This window comes from Nothoprocta perdicaria, unplaced genomic scaffold (assembly GCF_003342845.1).
Source record: "Nothoprocta perdicaria isolate Ctin4 unplaced genomic scaffold, notPer1 scaffold_17, whole genome shotgun sequence".
In the NCBI taxonomy this organism is placed as follows: Eukaryota; Metazoa; Chordata; class Aves; order Tinamiformes; family Tinamidae; genus Nothoprocta; species Nothoprocta perdicaria.
Window position 1 is genome coordinate 3,062,617 of NW_020454871.1, and position 27,887 is coordinate 3,090,503.

Genomic DNA, 27,887 nt, shown 5'->3' on the forward strand with positions numbered 1-27,887 from the left:
ACAAAGTATATTGTGACTGTAGGTTGTATTTTAAGGTTATATTTAAGACAAATAAAAGAGTTCTGTATTTTTTAAGCCTCTGCTTTACACATGAAGAAATTAAAATATTTAAAGTATCTTGCACTTTTTCTCCTATGCACATAAAGATGTTTACTACTGTGCTATCGTTTACACTGTGTCTTATCCAAGGGCATRTAAGTTATATGAATGCCTTCTTGCTTTAGTGTTGTAACATTATTGTGTCCTCAGGATGTTTTGATTCTTTACCAGGTTTCTGCTTGTTTTGTTTTGCTGCTCAACACTAAACCCGTGTTCTTGGCAGGAGTCACGAATTCCTATCCGAAATCAGAAGCTCTGTATTCTGTAACACAGGTACAGGGATTCACTTTTAAGAGCAACCCATTGTGAGGCTTCTCCTCACAGGCTGGACTATTGTACATTTTGCTCAGCACATGATGCAGTATGCCGCTTTTTGCTCCTTATTTGAGCAAGAGGGAAGAAAGTGAAGTGTTTCATTACTTTCCAGCAGGCTGTTTTCTATTTCTGCCTCTCAGTCACACAATATCCTGTGGATCTGGCTTCAACTGAAATAAGAAGGCAAGAATCCAGAAGTACTTATCAAAATTTTGCAATACAAGTTAAAACATATTCTAAACAGCATCTGATTTCTAGGAAAGAAATTGGGAGTSGGTGAAAGCATAGGAGAGTCACAGAAACGGTTTAGAAGTAACACACAACCAACGTACCAGGCAAGAAAGGAAGCTGAAGGGCCCTGTAAAGAACAGAGAAACCCACCTAAAAATGTCTGAATAGCATCGCCAAGCTGACCAGGTTAGATGGTGGAGAAAAGGTGCAGGTGATGCTGACTACAGAGATCACAGCACGAAACTCTACTGTATGCAGCCTTACAAGCTGGTACAGAAGTGTGTGTGTGTATGTGTGTGCATATATWTATGTAAGTAAATCTTCAAGTGTGGCTTTTCCACTCCTATTCAAAGGCCACAGGATTGTTTCCCTGCAAAGTAGTATTGAATAAATAACATTCCATTCTGGATGATTAAATTGATTTGAAAAAAATTATCTTGCTCTCTGCACAAGGTATCCTGATGAACTTTTTTGCCTGATAAGGAAAAAATAATTATATTGCTAATGTGGGAAAACATTCATTTTTGGGATTATTTTCCATGTGTTAAGCAACTAATAAAAGTTGCTTTGAAACCTCTAAGGTGCAGGATCATCTAGYGATGTGTAAAAATGCACTGTTTTACACTATGTAACAAACACCATTCAAAGAAGTTCATATTTTTAGTTAAAAGATGTCATAGAGAGATCTCAAGTACATAAAAGACGTATTCTGTGTGATTATTTTAAGAAAACATTTTTATATGTCTTAGAGGTTCAAGTCTCCTTAATTAAGATTACTTTAATAAGCATAATGGTTTAGTACTGTTAAGCTTTTCATAGAAGACTACAGAATCTTTTCTACCTTCTTCCTATTGAATTTACCTTAAATGAAAAAAAAAAAAAAAAAAAAAAAAAAAAAAAAAAAAAAAAAAGACAGGGAGTCTTCAAGTTGATCTGTCAGATCAACAGCAGGAGGCCAATATTATGATGGAAACATTTTTAAAATGAGAAATACCTCCAGCCACTACAAGATTGAAAATAAATAGTCACCCTTGGTGAAGGAAATTATTTGAAGCGTGGTYCTCTGTGATTAGCAGAGATCATCTCCCATTGTGCTGTAAATCTTCCCACATGGATTGCCACCACTTAGTCCTGTGCAGAACCTACTATCACTGTCACATTCTAGGATACTTAGAAAGGGTACATACAGTAAAGAATATCAAACAACCTGCAAATACTGATAGAACAGCAGAGAATAGAAATGGCAAATTATTATGCAAGAGTAATATGGTGGGTTTGAAAACGAGCCAAGAAGGATAATCTTGTAATTTTTGAAAAGCCAATGAAATGTTAAAAAAGAAACCAAATTAAAAGTATTTGTTGACACTAAAACACCATCAATAGTCAGTGTACCTCGCTACTACATTGGTAAAAGGAGAAATAAAAAAGCCTTCAGCTTCCCTGAAGAATCTGCACAGATGACTCTGGCAGTTCCAATAAGACATGGGCAAATTAATGCTATTCCAGACCAGGTCCACACTGGAAACACAATATTCTGAACAAGAGCTCAAGGGAAAGAAGGGATTGAGTTGTGTTCTGAGGCAGGAAGGAGCTTCATGTGAGCCTGGGCCTCAGCAGAGGAACTATTTGAAAATCTTAAGGTATTTGTTATTTTGTAATATAGAGAGTCTTCCTTCTGCTCAAAAAAGCGTGAAAACGTAACTGTTAACACACGTAAAGGCAACGTCCAGTTTCATTTTTTTACCCTAATATGCTTGACGTAAAAAAAAAGACAAAATTATTTACTAGAGCAAACTTCACTCCTGATTTTTAAGACAAACTGGTATTCATAACTAGTTAAATCACATTCTATCCAAATAACTATTTGTCTTTAAAAATAGCATCTATATACATTACAGGGAATACATTTTCTTTCTTTGTCCTATCATCCCTAACATGTTGTATATGGTCAGGTTCCTCTCTTCTGGGTCATTCACACAGCAAAATTTGCTTGTAAATTCTACAATATAAATAAGGGTCACGGCAGAAGCCAATACTGAACATGAAAGGCATGCAAAAGAAATGTAATGCTGGAAAAGAGAACATTCTTCAGTGACCAGGTCTAAAACTGAACTTGAATTTTCATGAGGTTACAGCTAACCTCCTTTTCATCAGAAGCCTTTTTCACACTTTTTATCCTTTCCTTTTTACGTGTTGCTTTTTCACTTGTTTATCTATATGTATGCACACCTTAGATTACACAGAAAAGATGACACATTTCATCTTAAGTTGTGGAATGTATCTTGTTTTGCAGTTGTTTTATAGTCCACCACTAACAATTACTTCTGCAAACGAACCGAGACAGAAAAGAGATGTCCCTCAAGTTGGCAGCCTGACTCTTTTTAGTATTAAAGCATTTTGTAGCTGACTTTTTTAGACTAGAACATTTTGAAAGGACAAAATTCTGTATTAATTCTCCCTTGCAGATGGCTCATTTATAACTACTTGTATTACAGGAGACGCAATTTACARCTGTCTTGGACAGACTTGTAAGTATATTTTGTTAAGAAAACTGTAGCATTAAATTTAATCATCTTGATGTACAAATATTTACAAAAAAAGATAAATTCTCCTTCACACCCCACTGCTTGCCATCCATGCATTGTGTTTGCACTTCAGAGAGCTACAAGAAAGGTAAATCAGACGTTCTTGATAGATGGGGCGAGCGTTTTGCCTTGGACATCACAGAGCAGATGGATGGTTGGATGAGGACTGCCCAGCACCTCTCATCCTGCAGTGTCTGTGATCCAGGGGGTGCTCACGGCTGCACAGGCAGCCCCCGGGTCAACAGATGTGCACAAAGCAGCTGCTGCCCCTAACTGCTCATTCCTGAATCCCTGCCAGGTACCAGCTCCACGCTCAGAGTTAACTGATCGTCTAATGAGATCACCCTTACCCTTATCTATTCACTGATCCGGTGTTCAGAAGGCAAGAGGGAAAAAAGAGAACACCAGCAGCAAGGCTCAGCTGCAGCCGGTAGCTCAAGGTCTCCTGTAACAGCCTTGCTCCCTGCCTCTCTTCAATGCTTATGTCTGGAGGAGATGCAAAGTTACTTATCTCTCTCATCTATTTGCTTATTTRGGCCGAAGACAAATAGGGAAATTAAGTATCGCGTCTTTGGAAAGTATTTGGCACAATCTGTGCTGAATCCTCTGTTCCTGAATCCCCAGTCCTCTGTTCTTTATGTTCCTTAATTCCAGAAGTTGGATGCTTGGCTCAATATCACTTCAAAAACAGAGTGTTAATACACATGATAAACCTATTTGTTGTGGCAGCCCTGTTTAGGAGAGATATATCACGCTAATAACATACCAAAAATACCAATATTGTGTTAAAACAAGATGGGTATTTTTTTGCTTATATATTCTGGAGTACACATTTCCTCTGTAAAGAGAATATTCAGATAGATGCAACCSTCATGGCATGATCCTGCCTACCACGGGCATAATGATGCACTCACAAAGACTATGCATTGAGCTGCTGCAACCTTGGTCAGACTACACAGTACCTGTACCACTGATCACTGCTTCCTCTCACCCTGCACGCTCAGAGCTTCATTTCACAAAAACAGGAGATGCAGTGAAGACACAGGAAGAGCACAAAGCACTTCCAGAAACTCATCATTTAGATGCCACTGAAAGGTAGATACAAAATGGACTCTAGGGTATAATCAACATCAGTTATTCTTACTTTGTCAAAACAATAATAATTTACATTATCCATTTTACTAGTGTATTTGTAAAATATACAATGATTGCCTACTTAAATTCTTGGAATGAAGCCAAGACATACATACAGTCTCCTCAACCAAACTCATTTTAATTTACAGTACAGATGGTATGGAAAAACATAGCTCAGAAAAAAAAAAAAGTACTTTAATTTTACACTATTTTAATCATTTTTCACCATTTCTTTTATCTTAAAACAAGATCACTTCAAATAAAGTATGTAGTCAAAACCACCMAGACCAACTGGACTTACTAGTGGACTTCTTGTAGTATTAGTAGTTTGAATTTTATATACATAAATATATATATATACACACACATCCACATGTGTGCGTGTGCACACATATACACAGATACAGTTCCACCAGTAGAGTATATCAGTCATTAATTGTCACTGTCTTACCTTAGCATAATCAAGACTCAGCACTTTCCAAGTAAATGCATGCCATCAAGTCAGAAAACTACAAGAATCATCTCTAAATTAAGGTCTAAAAGTCAAAATATTTTGTGCTGTTTCCCGAAATAACACCTATGACCAGCTAGTTTACACATATACACACAAATACGTTAAGTCAATATTGACATAAAAACTCTGCTCTATCTTCAGTTAGTGTCTATGCTTAAAATTACACAGGTTACATTCCCTACATCCTTGGTGCCAGGGACAAGAGCGTGACAGGAGCAGGACGTGGGTGTCAGCGGACAGATTAGACTCCTCCTTTCCCTGCCTGTACCCTATAGGGCTTCCCACAGTGGAGGTGAGGCTGGTCTGCAATGTCCCCATAAAGAATTTCTTGTTAGCCAGATGCTCCAGCTAAGCCACTCTTCCCTCCTTGGTAAATTTACGTAGAGGGGAGAAAAAAAAATGAAGCTTTAAAACAATCTGCTTGAATACTCTGACTTACCATGTGTTTGTTGAGGTTAGAGAGTGGTTTTGTTGAACGGTGCACCATCCAAAGGGAAGTAAAGTCCAGGTCAGGGGCCTGTGGAATGGGCTCCATACCCTACTGAGAGCAAAAGGATGCAGATGAAAGACTGGTTGTTCACATCACGGAACCACAAACATGACGGGGCTGTTTAGCCAAGGAAACAAGGTGAAAGCCCAAGTGTTTGGGGCTGCAGCACCAACTGCTTCTATCTCAGGATCCTGTKCAACAGGACAGTTAGGAAGGTACTGCCAATTCTGTAAAGATCATGGACACTCTACCTATTGTATAGAGAAATATTATTCCAAATAACATTGACAACAACTTTAAAGTGAAAATGTTGGAAAAGCACTACCTGATGATTTCTAAGGGCACAGGACTTTCAATCCCATCTTATGCAAAACTGTTCCTCATGTCTCTTCTTGCTTCAGAGCAAAGTTCTAATGACCATCCCTCTATTTTGTTTCATCCTTACATTAGGAAGTGGTGGCCATGCAATTATCTGTATAATGATTCGAGGTCAAACTAGTTTGATCTACTGCAATCTATTTGGAGTTTATCTCTTTCCAATTTTTTTTTTTTTTTATTTGCCTCTCAGAGCGTGCAACTGAGCTCTTCCAAAGTTGGCTGCAGTACAAAAAAGCTTTCAGACATACTGGGATAAAGACCTAAAAGGAAACTGCAAACCACACCTTTAATTCTTTAATTGCTAACTAATATTTTTAGACTTCAGSGTTAATTTGCAAGAGGGACAGCGGTATATATAACCAAATGTAAAAAATAAACAGGTAAGATGTAAAGCTTTGAAGGAAAAAAATCTTGCTAGAGAAATAAAGCTGTGAGACAAAGTATGAGCAGGTAACCAAAACGACATGAATAGACTGCATGAGCAAGTGAAAACAGGACATGGAGGGCTATGTTCCTGGCTCTGGAGTTTCTGGCTCTGTGTCTGTAGTGTGTTCACCTTAATTTCACATCTGTGTGGGGTGTATTTWTATCAATTGAAAACTAGAAGACACAAAACAACAACAAAGAGTTTTAAAAACCTAATGGACTTACAGCTTTAAAGCAGCAGAAGGAGCAGCTTTTCGTATCAAAGAAAAGAAGTGGAATCCCAGCCTATCAGCCACAAATTTCCACATCGAACCGTGGGCTCAACAAACTAGCACGYAACTCAGCAGGGAGGACAGACTCACGTTGCAACACAAAGAGCAGGGAAAGGACCTGCCTTGAGCAGATCTGGTCCTTTTCCTCAAAACCCAGCAACCAGGACAAGATAAATGAAGCCTTCCAGTCGACTACACCACTATACCTTTTAAAAATAGAATATAGACTGAWTTTTAAGCAAATTCCTTTAACAGAGCAAAGTTCTGGTGAACAAAASTTCACTAGATACTGGGTGCTTAAAAATGATCATGTATTTAGATATTTTGCACATGCAAATATCTTTTATATTTAAGATAGATGCTTGAGAGTTGATTTTCCTTTAATATGTCCTATGGTAGCAAAATTCAATAAAGCAACTATCCAGGCACATTTTTCATTCCAGGAAATCTCTTCTGCGGATGCTCKTTCTTTCCTTTCCTGCCTAGTCAATTGGTTGCCCCTTCCACTGTACCTGGAAGTCACACATCCCTTGGTATGATGCTCAAGCTTTGGTTCTGTATTTTGTTAATAGGCTACTGTCCTTCCCCAGAAGGATTTTGCAAATTCCACAACGTCYAAGAAGGCTAAGAACAAACTGTAAGGATTAGACATTTTGTAGGTTTTCTGTTTGCTTATTAGGCACAAGGAGCCTGATCTAAATGAGTTCTGCCTTCTCTCTTTATTTTCCTCCCTATAATCTTTCTTGCTCAGATGTAATTCACATATGAAAAGAAAAAGCTGAACAAAAGAAAAAATGTTAAATCATTGTTCTGCTTTAGTTTCTCAATCCCTTGAGTGGTTCCCAACCCAGAAGCACTTCTTTATTCCTTTCATTCCAATTACCGTTTAACCATCAAATGAAATAACTGGCAAAAGAAATAAGTTATGCAATATATAGCATTCCACTGGAAATATTAAGCAGCTTTGACAATAGGATATTTGACAATGCTGAGAAAGAGATAGAAGCAATTAACATCAAATTGTTACTTTTCTCCAAAGGAAAATATTTGTTTAATTCAACAATTCAAACGAAAAGAGAAATTTAATTACAACAGTGTTTTATAACCGCCTGTCCAGATTAACAAAAAGTGCAGACRTTTCTCTCTGGAGTCCTATTCAATTCGAATGTGAAATATAGATAAGTTGGTAAAAGAACAGAGTATGCGATGATAACCCTCACATTCCTCAAATGTGTAAAGGAACTCATTTCATAAAAATATTACACATGGCTATTAAGCTCCATAAATGATGAGCACTGTTGTTCTTAATTAAACAAAAAACCATCTTGAAGAAATAAATATAATCATTTTTTCCATCTTTTTTATTTAAGGCTGCAAGTTTAGCATAGGCTTGGTCTGCAATTGCRCTTGTCTGGACCCTGCTGCAAGCTGTGAACTGTGATTGTGTCAAGTGGAATGTCCAGCAAGATAAGGGGGGCAAATCTGCCCTATTCCCCCGTCCTGGGGCAGTGCTAGCCTGCTAAGAAGTCAGGTGGCAAGAAGAACAGGCTCTCGTCTTGCCGTGCAACCAACATGAACCTGATGACAACTCCCAAAATCTGTTTCTACTGCAAATTGCCCTCTCTCATCGCATGGGAGCATTTCTCCTAGCCTAACATAGGACAAAACCKGTCATAGTTGGACAGAATTACAAGCAGTATGAACTGGCGCTGYGTTTCTTCACTGTGGAGGTGGCCAAATGACATTCGACACCACATCTCTAAAGTGTTGAGCGCAGCTTTTGGTCTACTGACAATTTTGGTCTTGTGCAATGTCTCAGGAGGTATCATCAGTTCTAGTTTTAGCCATATTAACTAAATAGCTGCTTGCTGTCCTTCCAAACATGATCTTATGCTTAGAGTAAACCAGGCTTCTGCTTTTTAGGCACAGTGTGGCTCGAAGAGACAACTCTGTAAGGCCGCATCCTGCCACACGACGGGCAGTGTCACTGACCGCAGCCACTGTTCAGCAGCAAAGGAACTACAGAATCTTTTAAAACACCTTTTAAAACTAGAAACACTGACACTAGAGATGTGACAACAATCAGTCCCTCCCATTTTACTTTTCATTTCAATTCTACTGTCATTTATTGATGTTTATAGAGAATAGTTGGTTAACTCAGAGTGCATGTTCATTGCTGGGCTGCGTTTTCTCACAAGCTGAATAGCAACATAGAGACTGGGGCAGAAAARCTACAAAGGGAGGAAATGCAAGGATAGTGTTCTGAGAGAACAAAGAATGAAAGTTGATTTAATTTAAGAAATGAGATTTCTATAGACAATTTGGAATTACCAAATACACAAAGGTCTCTTTCAGAGAGAATATGGGAATATTCATTTCCTGGCTTGATAAAACCAACTTTAACTGTACTTGAAAGTTTGATTGAAGCAGGCAGCTTATTACCATTAAGTAATATAATACAGGAGGAAAAAAAAAGCAGTTACACATTAAATGAGCTGGTTCAGTTAAAACTGCAGCTGCTTCCAGTAAACTCCATCTTTTGAATAATAAAATTATTGGGCAATTAAAAGCAATTGCCACTTCTGTTTTCCTAMTGATAAACATTATAAAAACCCTCAGAACCACCGATTTTTCCTGTTTATAGCTGAGCTTATCATCATCCAGCAAACTATTCTGCGTAGGTCACACTGGATTTGCAATTTAAGCTYAAAAACAGCACTGCAACAGAATCAAGTGATTTCTCTTTACTTCCAATGATAAAGCAATTCATATTACTATAGCATCTTACTATAAATATGTGACTTTATTGAATGAGTTTACAACACAACGCACGACTTTTTTTTACTGCGATCTGTGGCCAAGTCACAGYGCCAGTTTCAGTCCATGTTTGAACATGCTTAACCATGACTACCTAAGCCAAATGGTATGTTTCTGGGCAAAATTTTTCATTTTAAATAAGATCAGTATTATCTTATAAACTTGAGATCTCACCCAATGTACCTCACCTGCACATACTGTGCTGAGCAGCCCTGAAACCCCACAAATACAGTATTACCACTGCTAACTATATGGTATATGGCATAGACTTTCTATCTAACACATATAGTCTCACAACGGAGGCTTGTCAGGCTTTATATGAACTCAGTCAGCTCCTGCATAGGCTCTGTATATAAAACCAGCTATGGGAAGAATCTGCATTATATAGATATATGTACATATAACTGGGACATTCCCACTGACACATCTTCATTCTGATCATCCAGAGAAGACAACAGGGTGATGCAGATGGTCCTCTGCTTATTGGGCATACATGTTCATCCTTGCTACTGGCAGCTGCAGCTTATATAGGTCTAAGATTTGGCAGCCTCTAATTCAGTAAATAATTTCGGTTCTTCRTTTTTAATTTCTTAAAACAAACAAACGAACAGACAAAAATGCATTCTGCACTTAAGCAAATAGATTTCACAGGGAAATTCTGAAGTCCTACCATCAACTTCTATTAGCAACCACTTGCTGCTACTCTGGTTCAAATTGTTTGCCAAAAAACAGGAGAGCACAGCCTATTCATAGGCAAGCTAGAAATGTCATGACTTACCTGAAGAGCAAGTGCACAGCAGCAGTTATCAGCCCTCATGAGCTCAGCCRCAGGACGGATTCCTCAGCCACTGGCTCCAGCAGAGCATTCATGATAGATTGTTACCTGCACTGGGGCAAAACGTAACACAAAATTTATTAGTCCTACATAAAACCAGAAAATGGATAAATGCTTCAGTACATATGACAGAAAATATTTCTTCTTCCATATCTGTTCCAGATTATAATGCATATATTTAAAATTTGCAATATTTTAACCTCCTTATTCTAAAGGCAGTATAAGGTCTCTCCGTAACCTTTTTCTCCTTTATCTTTAGAAATCTGGAAAGTGACACAAAATAGAGAGCTGTGTTAGTGCAGGTAGATAGGGCTCTACCTGCAAAGTACCTTTAGTTTAAGTTTATTGACCAATAAAATGATCAAAACAAATGTAGAGCAAGAGTGGTCTTTAAGGCGACAGTTAATTGACTGCAATAAATAAAATACCAATCTTTTCAGATACTGCTACTGGATTAAAATGGGCAGCTCTTTATGGAAGGTGATTCCCCAYGAAAACTTCAAAGCCCTTTCCCCTCTGCTCTAACATACCATATCAAACTTCTAAGTTCAGTATATGCAAATACGAAAAAAAAAAATCTGATCTTAAAACAATGTAAAATAACAGATTTACTCTAASAGGCTTAATAGTTAGAAATCTATAGAATACTCTAAGAAGTCAGTTGTATAAGATGAGTTGTTTCACACTTCAACACATGCTAGCAGGAAGGGATGCCCTGAGTGTAGAGAATGTCACCCTATCACACCCAGGGAAGCTCTTTCACCACCATTTCACAGGGAAAAAGAGTCTGAAAACCTGTTCTCTTGAGTGATCTCTAAGGTCATTCCTGTTCTACGTTTCTAACATCCTTGGGCAGCACTCTGTACACTCCAAGGTCAGAGAAGGAATATGGTTTTTTTTTCTATTATTATTAATATAACAGATAATGGGACTAACATGGGCATCTCACTGCTGTTAGAAAGGGAAGACAATGATCAATACTGGAGTGTGAAGTGGGTGCTTTAAAAAGGACCAGAGACCACAATGGGGCTAAATACTTAGTATGGCAAAGAAACGTGCATGTCATCTTGCTCATTTCAAAGCTTATTTCCAGCTAACTTGCTAAAAAAGACCATGAAGTATCATAAAAGTGAAGCCACTGAATGTTACAGTCATTTTACAGARCAACACTTAATTTTACTGTGTTGAGCTGAACAATGGAAGGAAACACAATGAAATACTGTATTTAAAGCTCTTCAGAAAGATCCGTTATCTTTCTGTGGATAAGAAGCTATTATTGATTTCAAAAGTGTTACTGAAATTCCATTTTTAGCAATAAAATGCACTGCATTTTTATCAGAAAGGGTAATGCATTACACTGATGCAACCCCACCCTTAACATTGTTCAAAGGTATGCAGTGAGTAGAGGCTGGTGGCTTCTTAATGAAAGRGAAGCCTTTCCAACATTGATCTCACTAACTGAATGGGGCTTAAAACAGATTTCTTTTTAAATTTCTTTTTTAAAGTATTCTCAGAGACAAGACCAAATACTGTATCCCTAAAATATGCAAGGTAAAATCCACTCACAGCTTGTCTGCAATTCAATATGTGGCCCATTATATGTTGGTGTACAAGTGCATTTTCAAAGATGAAGGAAAGTCCCTTTCAGAAGCAGATACAATGACAACTATTTCCTAATGAAATTCACTAGAATAAARAATAAATAAATAAATAAAAAGCCTGACACTCGTTTACTTCTTCTCATRGCTAAGATGAGCAGCAATTTGTTTGCAGATTTATAGGCAGAGAGAACCTATAGGCATTTTAACCTCTTTTGAACCTTAAGCTACACACTCATTATTTCCTGGCCTACCTTCCTAGTGTCCTAGGCTCGGCATAACTCTCCTCCACACTCACCTGCTCTTCACCTCTCWCTTTTTATAAGATCTTTTAATGTCAATGATAACATGTTGACGTGCTCTTTATCTGACCAAGTCAAATGCTGTCTTACAAAAGAAAGACCACACCAAGGAGGSAAGTTTAACACCTCTCATTGGCACAGTACTGCGGCACTCATTCTCCTTGAAGCCCAGAACATTCACACAGGTGCTGAACCTTCCTCACAAGCTCTCCAAGCTCCTCTTCATCTTTCCTCTTGGACAGTCAGCTGCCACAAGTTACTGGCTTTTTATGTGCTGCCTAACAGATCTATACCATAGAGTTTGTAATTGTCCCGCTACACGTTACATTTTGATGGAGTGCCTGTAAATAACCCTGTTGTCGATAACAAACACAGCAGCAAATACTTATGCAGTTGGTTTGATGTGAGAAATGAAAAATCAATATAATATGCCCTTATTGTAGGGACCTGCAGGCAATAACCAATAGGATTGATTAACTTCTACACAATAGAAGATAAAGCCAATTACAAAACATATGGAACATCCCAGTATAGCTCCACATTTAAATGCAGCAGGGAATACAATGCAAGAAAATGCATTAAAAATGATTAGGAGATTCAAAAAAGTATTCCCGATGCAATGGTTTTATATATTCAGATGATCTGCCTAACAAGAACTTAAAAGGTTAATGCAGCATTGACTTGTGTTAAGAACTCCAGAAGTTTCTGCATCTAGATATCAGTTTACTATCTCCTCTATTAAGAGTACACATAAAAAGACATAAACAGTGTACGTGTTTTATTTCCCTAATGGCAAAATAACAACTTTATACACTCCAGCATATCTTTTATAGAATTTTCAATTAAACAGCAATCTCCATATTCACGTTATTCTAGTGAAATAGAGTAATTTTCTATTATTCTACTCCTGGATAATAATTTTCATATTTTTTTGTTTAAATATTTTTTTTATCAGCTCCAAGTAACATACCCAAAATGATATCTGAAGCAAAATAAGAATACATAGCGCGAGATGATCTATAATATGACATCTTCTGAATTTGCTGTTCTTGGGGATCAATTCATTTTGGTCAAAGCTCCYACATTACCTACACGTGCAAAACACACAATTATAACTGCTAGTTTAGAAGGGAGGAAGGTGGAAATCAAAGAATGAATGAAGAATGAATTTTTGCTCCTCTAAGCACACTCCTTAAGAGAATAAAACAAATTGAATTTCATTGCAATAATACACTTTTCATAGAAAATGAAGTTGGCAACAACAGCTACTTCTCTATAAGATAAGAAATATTACAAATATTTACATATAGGTCACATTCGTTTGTAAGCCATGATTACCGACACTTCTCCAAAGTTGTGAGAAATGCAAATAAAGTTTAGTAAGATTTTTTTTTCCCACTTTGCAATTAAMAAAGAATGTGACGGACAAGAATAAATTTTGGAGCAGGATAAACTTTGACACAGTGAAAGGAGAAGAACTCTTGTTGTTTCCCCTCCTTTGCTCAAAGCAATGGTGYGAGTCAGGGTGCTCTGCAATCCCGAGCAACCCTGACATGCCCTCAACTCCTTCGGGCAGTAGTTCACTGAACAAGAACGTTCTGGGAGCCTCTGAACTCRAAGAGGTTCAACTTGCCTCCTCGGTGCTGCTTTCCATGGGTGCACTCTTGGTCAGTCCCTCTGGGAACCATCCTTTGGGCTGTGTCCTCCAGGCTTCACCTACACCCAGCCCTTGCTCCAAGCTACATCCCAAGGGGCAGCACGAGACCTTCAGGGCTGGTGCTTCATACTGAAGACACAGCAAAGATAAAGACTGATGGCTCCAATTCATAACCACTTAATATCATCTTTATTTCTATACTTGGTATCTTCTATCATGCATCTATTATGCATTTTTTATTATGCAAGTATTTTAACTGCACGTTAAAGGAGGCCTGGAAGGCAATCAATGGTGTATATCCTTGTTTTGAACCATTYATATTTGATTTCTGTGTTCTAAATGTTTCCTGCTTTGACCATCTTTATTCTAGAAGAACCTTTTAAAGTGACACAGGTCAAACCAAGAGGAGGAAGAGCGGCAGTCCTGCACAGAGCTGACATGGGTAACTGGGCCATAAACTTTCTGCCTGCTCAGCTTGTTCTCCGGTCGTTGTCTCGAGCAGCCCATTAACCAACTTAGTCTTCAGGCCCCTTGAACATGATTTTGTAACTAGAGGCCATTTCTAACAGAAAGGTTTTAAGATCCAGCACTAGCTCTACCTCATATCAAGGAAGTACAGCAGGAGGACAACGTAGCACAGCTGAAGAGCATCAGAAAACTGAGCCTTATCTGGAGAAGTTGAACGGTGCCTTCCTGCTGAGGTCTAGCACAGCTTCCTGTTGTCGCTGCTCAGGACGTGGTCTGATGGTCTTACCCTGCAACACTAGACAGACACTTTCAAAGGGCTAAAACAAATCGGTGCTCTGTAACCAAAATAATAACAGTACCTGCATTCTGCTTGTGTGCAGAAATTCCTTAAGAGAACATAACCAAAATGAAATTCTATAGTATCTTTTCATAGGAAATGTATGCATCCTATGAAGGACAATTCCTCGCATGGTTTTGGGAGCCRCCTGCCTAATGAGAGCTCTGTATTCTTATGAAAAGTCCGGCCTCCTTCCCTTTCGATACCATCTTTCACTATGTGACTATCACCTTTTCAACTGCTACAATTCCCTCATCTGAAAGAACAGCCGAGCTTGTCAGCAGTCTAGTTGCAATGTCAGAGATTAGCTGAACTGCTCCCATTAGAGTTAATGGAGTTACCTACTAAATCCCTACCCGTTCAGTTGTCAGGTTTTTCTTAAGCAATAATATCCTTGCAAGCTTCCATTTACCCAAAGGTTTAAAATGAAGAAGCTACGTTTTTTTCCTCCTTTACCTTAGAGAAGCCAACGTATTTCCTTTGATATTTTCAAAATCTCCCTATCTCCTATCTATTTCCAATACATAAAATTTTCAGTGGCTTAGTGGATATTGCAATGATATCCAAAGAGCATAAAAATAGATTATCTTCCAGTGATTTGATGGAGATATTTAGTAGTAGAATAATATGCAAAACTGCAAAAGAGGTTCACTAGATTCCCTTTCCCAYGTATACATACATATCAACTGCTACTGACATTTCAGATATTACATATAAAAGAAGCAAACAGCAGACTTGTGTTGAATTAGCATTCTTCCTCCTGATAAGGAAGGAAACTCATCTCACATTCTTGTTTTTAGCAGCAACTATATATCTACCTTTAAATTTCTACTATAGGATGTCAATTTTACAAATTTGACTATGACACCTTTCTACGTAATCATAATTACATATTAATCTTCAATGTATTCTTGCTGAGGCAAATATTTAACTGCAGCTCTGTGGGACAATCTCTTTATGGTAATTAGCGTCTTAAAGAGCTCTGAGAATAGTCTCATTATGATAGCAAGGATAACAGAGCGTTTTCAGAACATCCCCTTTTCTTTTTCCCTGGGTTTCAATAAAGGAGTTATCAATCCAGTAAACAGAGAGGAGAATGCAAACTTGTGTCTATGGCAACCATATTATCCCTCTTCACTTTGTATTTCTACAGCTTTTCAAAGGATTCTAGAATTCACCCTCATCTTTATTCTGCACGGGTCAATTAAAAGCGTCTCGGAACTACGCTGTTATTTCAGAATCTCTACCCACTACCAACCTGACCTATAAATTCTAGCCTAAAAAGCAAACTACTCTACAAGTTTAACAGGTAGCCTGCTCAGGAGAAGAAAAGAAAATCTCTACTGAACTAATTACTTCCTATAAAGTTTCTGGTACTGTTGCTGTCTGGCACCGCACTCCCTTACTTATAGACAATTCTTGCGACAGAGTGATCTGGAGAGGGGGATGAAAAGAGGAAAAGAACAAAGAATGAAGCTATTGYTCAGTTTTGAGGCTGTTCACTAATCTGAAGCAACTCAAAGGTTGGGGAAAAAAAACAACCAAATCTGTCATAGTGCAAGGCTTTGAGGATGAACCCACAAAGAAGTCTCTAACAAAACATACATGCAAATATTTTGGTGTTAAAGGGCTGAAACTCTCTTTCTTTTCCACCTGACAGTATTTAAATTTGCAAGATAATTTAATAAAAGTGATTGATCTTAGAAGTTATTTAAATTTCAAAGAATCTAATAGCAAATTACATAAGAGATTTTGCTTTTCCTGCTGTTTGATATTTCCTTGACTCTTCCTAATGCTGCAGTTGAACTTTGGGTCTTCTAAATATTTTTGCTAAATATTCTTCCTCCTGCCAAGCCCTTCTTTTCCAATCACTTCCATTTTTCCTCATATATACTTCTGCTGAATCCAACTGCCTTAGATTGAAAGGTAGCAAATAAATTATTTGCCTGAGACTACTATCCACGCCTCTAGGTTCTCAATCCATATTTCATTTCCTCCATGTCCGGGTTAGCTTTGCAGAACACACATGAAATCACACCCCAACTCTCGCAGACTTCATACGCACTGACGGGGCAGAGATGATACAAACTCAGAGCATTTTGACATAGTAGATTCATTCTATGTTTACGTAGCATGGATGTCACCCATTCCAGTGTCAGCAGGATACGACAAATAAATTTAAATTTATTCACTATATACACATACTGCTGCCTGAGAGGTCTTAAATGGAACTGCAGTGTCCCTTACAAATGACAGCACTAATTTTTTTTTTTTTTTTAAACAGTCCGACTTAAAACTTTTTCATTACATTTTCTCACTCGGATGCTAATTTTTTAAATAAGGTAAAATCAGAATGACCACAGAAGCAATGCTGGTGACATATCTTGGACAGAGTTTCATTATACAGTGCTTCAGTATTTACTGGGAATGATGCTGCGTAGTCTAGGCTATAGGTTCTATTTTTTAATAGAGAGCTAAACATTCGTTCCATAGGAATTATATTTTTGAGAATCAAAATCATCATTGTCTTTGTTCCTATGCCTCATATAAATTTAATTCAAATTTGCCTCAAGGATAGCCTTTTATTTATTTTAGAGCTGTTGGAGCAAATTAAAATAAAGCTGATCTGGACACAAAGATAAAACATTGCCATCTTTAATGTCCCAATTTACTACCCCTGCTTTTGTGAGCTCTTGCATAATAACAACATACAGATACTAGGTAAGTTTAAGAATCAAAAGACTCAATTTTGTGCAGATCATTTTTCACTTCAACTTTAAGGCAATTATTTAAAACTATGAAAAATCTGTGTCCTCAATTAGGATTTGAAATCGTAAATAAAATGTACATTARAGGAATGTTTTGCAGGATACTTCAAGCAGGAAGGAATGTCTTTTCCCATGCAGTGATCCAACGGCATAGGGCAGCCAGCCTGCCAGGGAGACCCACTTTCACCTTGTCATAAACATCTGCAGTCCAGTTGCAGCGAGCTCCTGACTTCTCAGAAACTCATTTTCTCCAGGAATTTTCTGGAGACACTTACCAGCATTTTTGCCACGAGCTGAGCTGTGCAGGCCACCTGCTAAGCACAACTCAGTCCTGTCTAATCTCGATAGTTACAGCCCTTTTAGAAATATTAGGATCTTTATGGTTCATTCAACTAATGATTGCTTAAAAGAGGAGACAGGGCAGGAATCCTGACGATGGACTAGCTTTCCAAGGCCCTATTTTATATCTTTTCTGCCCCTTCAAAAACACGAGCAACTCTTTTCCACTGCAGTGTTTTAAAGCAAAGCCCCTGATCTCTTGGCCCTTCAACTACATAGAAAATTAAATCTTTATTATTAGGTCTTCTTAGACTTCTCAATGCTTAATAAAAAATAATGACATTTAAATCTGTTTTAATACTCACACTTCAATCCCCTGCCTGCCTCCTTCCTCTCCTGGGTACTGTCTTAAAACGTGTTTCTTATCCTAGGCTTCCTTTTACATTCCTTAATGAGCAGCACACTAGTCTCTTAACTGTCCTCCACATAAATGGATTAAGTTTCACATGAAGAGAGATCCCCAGGTATGTGTTAGAGAAGCTGTAAGCAGCTGTGTGAGATGGGATGAGAGCAGAGACATAATTCACCTGATCTTGACAGCAAAAGCACCAACTCTCTGCAACATTTATTTTGACTCCCAACGTAAAGASCCTTTTAACTTGTAGCATCTTTTATTCAGCACCTCATTTTCTGCTAAGTATTAAAAGTCAGTAGGGTGTGAGGATTTGTTCCAAGGCTTGCTGAGATATTGCTTACACGAAGGAGATGCAGACCATTTCTGCTGAGTAAAGCCAATGGGGATGTTTGGAATTTAAATGCCTTTTACCACCACACAGCACCATGCACCTGTATTTTCCTTCCCCCTTCACCTTACTTGAACATAAATTTTTCTGCACCTTTTCCTCCTTATACTCCAATGGGTAAAAGTAAGAGCTTCAAAATAGACAAGATCATCTAAGCTCATGCCTTAGATAGTGATATAAATGTACTTTCTTATTATCTTCAAGCAAAAGTGAACAAGGCTAGAGCATATGATTTAGGGTGGTTGATTATCAGATTACGCCTCTCCAACATCTGTCCATTSTATTCCTCAATCCCTCCAGCAAAGACACTGACCTTACGATGATGGCTGTGCAGGTAACGGCCTCGTGTAACTAACATCCTCAGAATCCCTCACAGTATTTTCCTTCCTCTTTTTCAGCAATTACTCCTCAATATACTTAAAATTCACCTAACTTTACAGAATTTCATCATATTCTTCATTCAGGTCATTTCTCCAATCATTTATTTATTTATTAATATTTATTCCTGTCCTCCTTTTCCAAGGTTGGCACCCCTACAAGTTCAGTTAGTCTGTAAGCACATGCTCCTGTGTCATCATCCGAGGTGACAGGAATTCTGCCATCAGCATTATGGCAGATTCAAGGACACCCCTTAATATTTCCTTCAGTTTTGACAGGAAATGATAACCATACTTTGAATATAGACTTCCAGTTAGTTCTGTATTCATCCTGAACACCCAGACAGCACACACAGATGTTTGCTTTGCTTAGGAAAAGAACATACTGCAAAGCAGCACTGAGATCTACCTGTGCTATGATCTTAGTGATCTCTTCTGACCTGCTTAACAGAACGTCATGAAAGATACTAAAAATCTTATTTTGCCTTTACGGAAGGCACAAATGTAGAATCCAGCTACTGAAATCCCACGGGCATTACCAGACCCAGGCAGGACACTGGGGAATTCACACCATGTCTTTGTTGTGCTGTAACTGCGAGACACAACAGATTTCCTGGAGACGCTCCTGCATGGATAAACTGCACTATCCACTTCAAAAAATATTTTACAGCAATCTCTGAAACCAAATGTCAAATCTATTAGCATTAATTGTAGTACAAACAGATCTTTTTCCTAAATGTATTTATAGTATCTTGCAAATAACGCAAAGCTACACAAATTTTCATGTTTATGGTTAGAATTGCATGACATGTTAACAATGGGAGATTATCTTTTTCCCACTTCAGCTAAGTCTGCATCTTATTTACAATGACAATTAAGTCAGTTTCATTTATTTCCAAGTGCCTAAAAGCACTGGAATCTCACTGGTAAAGCTAAGTCTTTTTCTAAGYTCGAACAATTCAGGATCACAACAGTTGGCTACTGCTTATTGGTCTTCAAAGAGAAAACAAAAATCTCTGCATTTCTGGAGGAATATTTTAATGAGGCCTCTGTACCAGATTAAATCAGCTTTCACTGACTCACTGTTTTGCTAACTCAAATGGAAAGTTCTTATCCCTCCTCCTTCTGCAGCATCAGCTCCATTTAAAATGAACAAAAAMCAATGCAGTTTTTTACATTTTTTTGAAGAAAGGAACACAGASCCCAAGCAGCAATACTATTTCTAATAATTGCAGTATCAGAAAATACACCTGCTTAGATTTTAACAAACCCTTCAAGTGGAACGAAGAAATTAAAACTACATTTCTAACCTCTTCCTTACTGTTTTCATAGCAGAATGACACATYAGTATAAAGCAAAACACTTAAAGAGTAAAAAGAGTTCAAAGAGTTCAAGTAGACTCTTAAAATATTCCAAAATTCAAAGTTTGCTAAAGCTTTCTTCYAAAAAAAAGAAAAAAAAATACACACATGTATAGACACATACGRACACTAAAAAATTAGTATCCATTAAAAATTTAGGCAGAAGCAGCTTTCCAGCACAAGAGTGAGCCCATGGCAACACCTGGATCAGAACCGAGAGTCCAGGTCCTGTCCGGTAGGTTTGGGCCTCCCAGTTGATTCCAAACTGACCCTCCCTCTTACACCTGCTGGGAAATTACTCCAACCAGTATCTCAGCAGACGCAACATCAAGTCAAACTCCACCCTGCTGTGCAGCTCCACGCTGCTCCCGGGAGTACATGGTTGTAAGGATACACTGAGAAAGAGTAATTATACTGATATTTTAATGTTGCTGGTGCCTCCTTGCAGCACTGGAAGCTCTACAGAGACAGGGCACCAACAGGTAGTCCAAGCAAAGAGACAGRGTGAAAGATGAGTGTGAATGAAGAGACAATGATAGCCCTGGGAACAGGGCATGGCCACATGAAAAGAAGAGAGCAAGCGATGGGAGAAGGTAGAAGTAGCTGAAGCAGAACTTCCAGCAACCTATGATGAGGTTGGGAACTACGGTACTCAGCATGGTACTTGCATTAGAGCTGGAGGGAACCATCACATCCAGCTCTGCGTTCTGGAAGGATACAAGGCTGCAGCTTTCCATGGCAAGGGGACATCACTGGGGAAATGCCCAGCTGCCCAAATGCCCGAATCCAAACTAGCATCCACATGGAATAACGCATCATCCTTTGGAAACCCCCGCATGTCTCTGGAAGGAGAACATCACCCATGTGGCACTGCCACCAAGCAGCAGCGCTGGAGCCACGAGCTCAGCTGACCTCCTCGTGCTCGCACAGCTGGAAGTCTCAGGCTCTCATAACACAGACTGCTTTGAGCCTCAGAACTAACAGGAGTCCAGGCTTTTCCTACAATTCCTATAGGTAATTCCTATAGTTGGTGGCAGGCACCTAAGTTCTGGAGAGAAACAAGATTTAAAATATACATTGTTTTCTGTTTCGTCTCAAATATTCCAGTGGCTCTCCACCCAAAATGCTGACCCAGTAAACCTCCCAGGCATCCATGCAGGACAGGAGAGCAGGCACCTAACTCAGAGCTGTGGATTGCCTGCAGGGAAGGCCAAGCTCCAGGAGCGCCCGTGGATCCAGGCCTTTGTGTCAGGAAACTCCATGGAAACTGGCACGTGCTGTAAAATTGACATATAGATTTTAGYGGAAAAAAAAAATCCAAAGAGGATGATTCATTCCTTGTGAATGCTGATGACAGAACGTCACTGTTCCTTAATGCACAAAAAAAGAAAGAATTGCAGTCTGAGGCGCACACACACATTAACAGATAGATGAGCTTAAAAATAACCTCAAAATAATCACAAGTTTTATTTTTTCCTTATGTTATCTGATCACTAAAAAGCATCTTTAAAAATTTATCTTGTATTGCTGAGATGAAGACAACTTCAGAGATGTTTGATTGCTGCTTGTTAGGTAATTATTTGTTCAAATAAAATACATCCCATCTACTTTACAATCCTTTGCTGCCATCTCTTGGCAAACAGAAGACAGTGAAAACAAGCAATTTCTTGACATCAAACAACAACAAAAGCTAAAATTAAATGCTTAATTACAGTACACGAAATGCATAATTATATGTGATTACAATTAGATAATTAAGTCTAGTGTATGTTTCTCCTGCTATAGCTTAGATTAGAAAACAGGTGAGGTTCATGCTGTAGAGTTAATACTCCCCAAATCTGTCTTGAAAGTGCTTAAAATGATTTTTTTCAATGGAAAAGAAAAAAGATAAAAGGAAGGGTCACATTAACAAAAGACCTAACATAGCAAATGTCATCTTGCCTCCRTTCCTGTGGCATGGCCAGCTTGGCCTTATTGCGAGTGGAGCTGCTCTATCTTCCAGCTTCTCAAGGTATCTCTATTTCTGCAAGTCCGGACATCTGACAGCATAAAAACCTATCTAAAATCCAGCAGCGGAGCCTAACAGTGGGATTATGATGACTACTACACTGAGGGGATGTAGCTGTTTGAGCCTTTCCTGTCACGAATCCCAAATGTGATGTGAAGGAGCACGCACCAAAGCTTTACAAGGGGACTTGGCCTGATACAAACTCTGTTGAGACCTCAGACTGCAAGACAGCTCTAAAGAGGATTAAGGTGCCTGGGAAATGAGCAATGCCTCTTCAGCAGATGTCACTTGTACTAACAGCAGACAGCTACATGGCATAAGCCACCTCATTCTCATTAGTTCCCTTCTCCCAAGCACCTGCAGTAACTATTAATAGTGCAAAGACAGCCTGAAAATTAATCAGAAATCTGATTAATTCTGGTTCACATCGGTTCTGGTGTATTTCACACTACAATATATGCATCTGTGTTCAACTTTGATGGACAAACTGAGCCCAGAGAAGAACAATGGAGTTAATTAATGCTTAAATTTAGTGCAGTCCTGCTCACTGGTCTTGCTTTTTCATTTAGTTTCCGAATAGTGAAAGCAAATGACCTTTTAAAGTTATATATAAAAGTTATCTCAATCACAAATCCAAAAAATATCAGGAATCAAGGTAGATGCACTCCAGGAAAATGCCAGCATTTCAGAATTCARTGTTTTCTGAGGACATTTTGATGGATATGCCAAAGTTGAGCTCAAGGAGACAAAAGATTGGGCCAGGTGGCTCCATCAGGATCAGTTGTGGGGTAAAAGCAGCTCCTGCAGCAACCTCATGTGATAGCTCGACTGAGAGCAAGTTTTTACAGAAGCAACAGCTACTGCAGGCTTTTAGTTTTAGTTTCAACTGCAGATTACTTAGAAAACAAGAATTTTTACTATTCTTTTGCTTGACACCAGATGGCACTGCAAAAAATAAGCAATAATACTAGGGCCTCAGTATGTTGGTAGCATCCGAGTCTGAAGCCAGGCATGCAACTGCATTTTGCAAGTACAAAATGCTCAAACTCAGATTTAGTATCTGCACAGCAGCTTCAAACAAACTTGACCAAGAAATGCACAAAATTAAATTCAAAGTCATATTTCTGCAAAACCCTAACCGCAAAAATGATATTTTCTACTCTGGAACAGCCAAAATCTAACTTGACTGCTAAATAATATTCTGAAACATTATCTTTTAATTCATTTCTATTACATTTATAATTATTGTTAATAGCTAATTATAAATAAGTACTTCATCTTGGATATGTTTCTGGATTCTCTGAAGATCTGTAGGGTTTTTTGTTTTGTTTTTAATTTATGCAAGAAAACAGAAWCATTGCCTACAGTTAACATCTGAAAAAATGGGCACCTTTCAGAAGATCTCTCTTCCAGGAGATCTGCCTTTTAAGTCTATTTTCATTTATTTTCATTTATAGCATTCACTGTATTATTTAAATTAGCCTTTCAGTAAATCCATCTAGATATCAGAAAAAAGCTAAAAGAAAAACGAATTATCATATCCACTCACACCATTATAAACTGCCACGTCTAAGTTAACTGCTAAATGCAGAAACAGGGGAAAAAAAAAGAATCACCTTAAAGATCAGCAAAGGCTTTACTAGTTCTATACGACTCACTCACTGCCTAACTTCCACCAATATATGATATAAATATATGATATAAACATAAATGCTTATCTATAATGATTATTGCCATTGTCGCTGTTAAAGAGCAGCTATATGAGAGGTGGCCTGTAGAGAGAGTAAAATAGGAAATTAAAGGAATTAAAGGAATTAAAGTAGAGCATAAAGCAGCACTGCTGGGTTTGGCAGAACTGTCCATCAGAGGTGTGAAAAGGCAGGTGACTGACCCAAGGAAACAGCAGCAGAAGGTGCTTAGAGGCCACACGGCAATAAGCCCCTGAGCCATCTTAAAGAGCTTGACCAAGGAATTTTTTCAACATTTCTTCTCTTAAAAGAGAATATTTGAAAATATTTCACATTGTTCAAATATTATGGGTTTGACTGAATTAATCTTCTTTTTTCCCAACTTGACTTGGTATAATTCAAAGTTTGGTTCTCAATGAGTCATGAGCAACTCGTTGCTTTTTGTCAATTCCTGCAAAAGTTGCTAAAGATAGTAAGTCATTCGATCTATGTCTTCAAAATTTCTCACAAGTATAAGCATTATGCTTCATATTTAAGGCTCAAGTGATATTTTTCTTAAGCTTTGAATAAAATCAATCACTGGACTTTTTTTTTTTTTTTTTTTTTCCCCTCCTGTATAGGGCCAGAGATTAGTTAAACCCTCAATATATGTTACAGAGAGGATTAATCCTCAATCCACTTTGGAGAAGGGACTGGATTATTAACCACAGTGGACACTCCATTTGTACAATGGAAGGGAAATAAGATGACCATTGGCTACTAATGGCTATATTTTGGTTCTATATTTTAAAAGTAAATATATTAACASCCCCTTCATTTTTCATCAATTCAGTAGCTGTTCTGTCAAGGCACATTTTTAACTACTGACCAAATAATTTAATTAATTACAAAAGTATTCCTTCCTTGATATAATGAGGCTGGAATACTGCATTAGATATATTTGTGATACTCTACAGATTATGTTCTAAAAATTAGTCAAAGATGATTAACAGATTTTTATCAACTATATGCAAATTGCTTTAGGCATGAACTGGATGAATGCGAGTGGTTTGCAAAAAAAACAAATAATTTGTTCCACCTGGATTTAAGCAGGATAGAATTAAACTCTTTTTAATGGTGAAATTAATGTTTGCTGGGAGATAAAAGAAATAAAARGCAAGCATCAAGAAAGTGTTATCCTACCTGGCCTTGAAACATTTAATTATAATTAGTGCTAGCTAATACAATGACCATAGAGAAAAGGATGACAAGTTAAATGCACCACTGGCCTAGTGACAAAGTGTGTGAGAAAAAAAAAAATGATTAAACTTACTCAGTTTGGCTGATTAGTATCCTACCAGTCTACTTTTGCCCTACAGCCTGTTGCAAAATAAAGAAACATAAAGCAGCGCAGTGACCTCTTCAAAGTTCTGAGATTATATTAAGAAATGCTATGAAGTTTGTAGCTATGAAGTGCTATGAACTGACAGAAAAGAGTTCAAGTAGAAGAGAGTTTAACTAGCTTAAAAAAGAGAGACAGCAAAGAAAATAAAGCTGTAGTCATATGCATTGGCTGTTTCCTTATTTTAAGAAATTCTGGGCCAAGTATTTGTCTTCTACAATTCAAATACACATTTTTTTTCTTAATAAGAGGTTAAGAGATTTTGACATTTAGACACTTTCTTAAAACAACTCAAGTAGAAACGAWGCATGACAGCAGTGCAGCATTACTAGCACTTGTCATTCAGATACGGAAAACTGGAAAAATTTCCAACTCTTTCTACTCTGTACATTGTCAATGCTCTATCAAGTACCTGAGACATGAAGGCCTTGACACTCCTGGTATCTGCACGCTGCCATCTCCAAAATTATCAGATATATGGATTCACATTGCACAATTTTATCTTGCAGCYTCTCTTTCTCTCTTTCTTCTTCTGAAGAAGACTTGAAAGAACCTAATTCTCCTAACAGAAATTCTGTGAACGATGGCAAACTCCTTCAGCCTTTCAAGTATGGAGTAATTTAAACGTGGTATGCTACAAATCTCCCTTGCCTTCTTTTAGCCTACATAAGCAATGAAAACAAGCATAATGGACACCCAGTTATAAAGTAAAATATTGAAAAGGTCAAGTAAAATAGGCATTAATGTTCAGGTAATAAATCCTGATAAGCAGAGAATAAGAAATGGCAAACACGAATCTAGTCCTGTAACCAAAACTGCAGATAAAATATTCAGTGGTAGAGCTTTGCCAGCTGTCAAATCTGAGACGAAAAGAAAATAATGAATTTTCCAAACTCAACCCCACTGAATTTATGCGCTCTCACAGTCTCATGGAAACATTTTATGCAAAAGATCTTTCCCCTAGTCTTTGTAATACCTCAAAAACATACAGGCTAATCAGAGACACAGGCCCAAYGTCTTCCAGCAGGTTGTTAAACGTTCTTTCTTTGCTAACCTGTGCACAGAATTGAGGACCCAATTATATGTATAGAAATATAGCCCTGTTTTCTAAGGAACGGCATTTCTTCCCACGTCCAAAGTAGAGGACTTTTTAAAGTAAATAAATTAATCATTATCTGGTAAAAACAGAGGCTGTGGAATGATGTTACTAATAGGTAAGGAAAAAAAGAGATAAACAAAGGGAATATAAGCATCCTGTTATGACTAAAGTATCCTCTATTATGAAGGTAAAATGTTTTAGTAGAAAAACATTTTTGAAGCCTTCATTTATTTCATCCCCACTAAAAGCAGGAGCCAGCGTGACCTACAGCAGGGGATGTCAGAGGGGCCAACCTGACAGAGCGAAGCCACGCACGGCACTCCTGCCTGTTCCAAAAACCCTCCCATTACCGCTGATAACCATCATCTTTTTCCAGTGCTTGCAGAAAACTTGCCTGCTTTATTTGTTGCAGCACAACAGGTAAAACCCACGAAAGGGGAAGGACGGTGCCAAGGAGTTCAAGCAACCCGAGTTCCCTAACAAAGACCAAAAGTTTGCAGAACTGCTGCATAAAACTCGCATGAAATCAGAAAAACGGCCCCTTTTTTTGGAGGGGTGGGAAAGAAAATCRGTTCTGCAGTGCAGAGGATTCTTGTCTGAATGTACTGTATTTATGAAACGTAAAACAAGTTACAGTACTGTCACATATTTAACTCRTTGTTTGACTGATTAATGCTCCATAATAAAACATTTAACAACATACAAATATTTCTGGTGCTTTAATTGAAAGCAACTGTTGCGTATTCCTGCAAAAAGTACATGCCAGCTGTAAATCTATTTGGGGAGCTAAATCCCACTGATAAATTACCATGCAAGGTGTGTGTGTGGCAGATGGTTATCCGAAAGCCTTGCAACAAGTCAGCTAACCAGCCTGGCAGCTTCATAAAACTCCAAATAATACAGGTGGCAAAATCTCCCCATTTAGAGATCTGCTCGGGCAGCCTTTTCCCCTGCCAGCAGGGCTACCTGTGAACACTTCTCACCCAATATTGTACTCGTGAAACAAAGCTGCTGAACTGGAAAAATAGACGAGCTTGTTATTCAAGCAGTGGAAGAGGCCACGTGTGAGTAAGGTGAAAAAAAAAGCTGGAACCAGGCTTCGAATGCTTCTATTTTGAGAGGGCAGAAATACATTAACTTTTAAACAAGTTATGGGATAAAATGCAGTGGAAGAATTGCAGAACTTCAAAGAAGCCCTATAAACTCTATGATCACTTTTTCTTATGGAACCCAAAATCAAATTAGAAAGGGTGAAGTGCCATTTCACTCCACCCTATCAAATCCAAATGGTTGCTATGAAATCTGGGTTGATTCCCTTAATTTCACAGAATGGTTGAGGTTGGAAGGGACCTCTAGAGATCACCTAGTCCAACTCCCCTGCTCCWGCAGGGACACCCAGAGCACAGGGTGGCATCCAGGCGCGCTTGGAAGATCTCCAGAGGAGGCTCCMCAATTTGATCCAGCAGAACAGGCAAAGCCAAAAGGATTGAAGCTGCCTTAGAATGACAGAGTAAGAAAAAAAATGATGCAAATGGGGCTTCAATCCCTCCCAGTTCTGTGATAAGGAGCACAGAAGTTGTTCCCTGCTCTCCAAGTAACACCTCTTTGAATTAAGGAAAAAGGCCTCTTGTGGGAAAGGACCACAGAAAGTCAGACTGGGACAGT

General features: G+C 38.2%; 1 long non-coding RNA gene across 3 annotated transcripts in view; it reads right to left on the bottom strand.

Moving 5' to 3' along the window:
* The window catches only part of LOC112944542, a 40,554-nt gene that overhangs the window by 2,474 nt on the left and 10,193 nt on the right, over positions 1-27,887 (bottom strand). The window contains exons 2-4 of one of the 3 annotated variants that reach the window (XR_003248793.1): positions 10,040-10,144; positions 5,318-5,416; positions 4,720-5,181 (exon numbers count right to left, since the gene is read on the bottom strand). This is a non-coding gene — a long non-coding RNA (uncharacterized LOC112944542). Of the gene's footprint in view, positions 1-4,719; positions 5,182-5,317; positions 5,417-10,039; positions 10,150-27,887 lie in introns of those variants that run through there. The other 2 variants (XR_003248791.1, XR_003248792.1) reach the window with 2 other exon arrangements.